Below are 2,653 nucleotides of genomic sequence, written 5' to 3'. Positions count from 1 at the left end.
GGAATATCCTCCCTCAGCACAGCTGTAATACTCTTCCTTATCAAAAATGCCACTCCCCCTTCTCTCTTGCCTCCCTTTCTATCCTTCCTGTAGCATTTGTATCCTGGAACATTAGGCTGCCAGTCCTGCCCATCCCTGAGCCATGTTTCTGTAATTGCTATGTTATCCCAGTCCCACGTTCCTAACCATGCCCTGGGTTCATCTGCATTCCCTGTTAGGTCCCTTGCATTGAAATAAATTCAGTTTAATTTATTAGTCCTACTTTGTCCCTGCCTGGCCTGACTGTTTGATTCACTTCTGTTCTCAGCTGAACCCGTCTCAGATCGATCTCTTTCCTCACTATCTCCCTGGGTCCCCCCCACCCCCCCGACCTTACTAGTTTAAATCCTCCCAAGCAGTTCTAGCAAATCTCCCTGCCAGTATATTAGTCCCCTTCCAATTTCGATGCAATCCGTCCTTCTTGTACAGGTCACTTCTACCCCAAAAGAGATTCCAATAATCCAAAAATTGAATCCTTCTCCCATACACCAGCTCCTCAGCCATGCATTCATCTGCTCTTATCCTCCTATTCCTGCCCTCACTAGCTCGTAGCACCGAGAGTAATCCAGATATTACTACCCTTGAGGACCTCCTTTTTAAATTTCTGCCTAACTCTCTGTAATCTCCCTTCAGAGTCTCAACCTTTTCCCTTCCAATGTCGTTGGTTCCAATGTGGACAATGACCTCCTTCTGGCCCTTCTCCCCCGTGAGAACATTCTGCACCCTCTCTGAGACATCCTTGATCCTGGCACCAGGGAAACAACACACCATTCTGCTTTTTCTCTGCTGGCCACAGGAACATCTGTCTGTACCTCTGACTACAGAATCCCCTAACACAATTGAGCTCTTGGAAGCCGACGTACCCCTCATTGCATTAGAGCCAGTCTCAATACCAGAAACTTGGCTGGTCGTGCTACATTCCCCTGAGAATCCATCACCCCCTACATTTTCCAAAACAGCATACCTGTTTGAAATGGATATAGCCATAAAAGACTCCTGCACTAGCTGCCTACCTCTCTTACCTTTCCTGGAGTTAACCCATCTACGTGACTGTATCTGAGATTTTGCTCCCTTCCTATAACTGCCAACTATCTCATACTGTTGCTGTTGCAAATTCCTCATCGCTTCTGTCTCTCTCTCCAACCGATCCACTTGATCTGATAAGATTCGCATCCAACAGCATTTATGGCAGATATAATCTGCAGTAACCCTTAAACTCTCTTTAAACTCCCACATTTGACAAGAAGTACATATCACTGCAAAGGCCATTTTTGCTCCTTCACAATCTACAGACCCAGAAAATAACACCGTCTTATTCCTCTACAAACACTGCCCCAGGTTAAATTAATAGCTATGGCCTATATTTTAAGTTTAATCAAGAGACTTATCTCCAAAAACATATAATCAAGAAAGAATTCACTATGCTCACTGCAGGCTTTCTCTTGGACAGACTTAAAACAACAATTAACTTGTCTAATTCTGTGCTGTGAACTTCACCCAACAGTTCCTCCAAGATTAGTTGTGAATTTCACTGTTTGTTAATTTTCCCAGATGCACTCTGATGTCCAGTGATACACAAATTCAAACAGCAAAGGCGGTAACTGTGCAGGTTCGTTCATGTTTTCTCTTTCTCTTTCTCTTTCTCTCTCTCTCTTTCTCCTGCACTGTCCTCACCATGTGCTTCCTTTGTCTGCTCTTCTCCCTTTTAAACTACTGTTGTTTTGACTTTTTTTTCCCAAAGTTCCAAAACAATGCAACAGCATATAAAACAGTAATTGCTGCTCCTGGAATTCGAGGAAATCACCTCCAACATCTAAAATACCTCAAAAAAAGGAGCAGCTCTTACAGCCAGAAAAATTTCCCATCCTCCATCTTGGATTACCCAGAATCCTAAATTAGAAAAAAAACAAAAAAACTCTGGAGGCTGGAAATCCAAAACCAAAACAAAAATAGTTGGAGAAACCTCATAGGTCTGGCATAATAGAATATAGAACATAGATCAATACAGTGCAGAGCAGACCCTTCGGCCCTTGATGTTGCGCTGATCTGTGAACTAGTCTAAGCCCGTCCTCCCACACTATCCCATCATCATCCATGTGCTTATCCAAGGATTGTGTCAATCTCCCTAATGTGGCTGAGTTACCTACATTGGCAGGCAGGGCATTCCACGTCCTTAATACTCTCTAAGTAAAGAACTTGCCTCTAACATCTGTCTTAAATAACCCCTCAATTTGTAGCTATGCCCCCTCATACAAGCTGACATCATCATCCTAGGGAAAAGATTTTCACTATCTACCCTAGCTAATCCTCTGATTATCTTGCATGTCTCTATCAAAACCCCTCTTAGCCTTCTTCTTTTCAATGAGAACAGAGGAGAAAGTGAGGTGAATTCAATACACGGAGTGACACCGAACAATTCTTCCGCCGCCTTCGCCTCCGTGCCTTCTTCTTCAATCAAGACTCTCGCCCACCCTCTGACGACCCCTTCTCCCACCTCCAACACACCCCGTCCACCTGGACACCCCGTGCTGGCCTCCTACCTGCCCTCGACCTCTTCATAGCAAACTGCCGCCGCGATATTAACCGCTACCTGAACTCCCACACCCCTCCCACC

Source organism: Chiloscyllium plagiosum, chromosome 13, assembly GCF_004010195.1.
Source record: "Chiloscyllium plagiosum isolate BGI_BamShark_2017 chromosome 13, ASM401019v2, whole genome shotgun sequence".
Lineage (NCBI taxonomy): Eukaryota > Metazoa > Chordata > Chondrichthyes > Orectolobiformes > Hemiscylliidae > Chiloscyllium > Chiloscyllium plagiosum.
The sequence above is the reverse complement of the archived record's forward strand: the minus strand, read 5'-3'. Positions refer to the sequence as shown.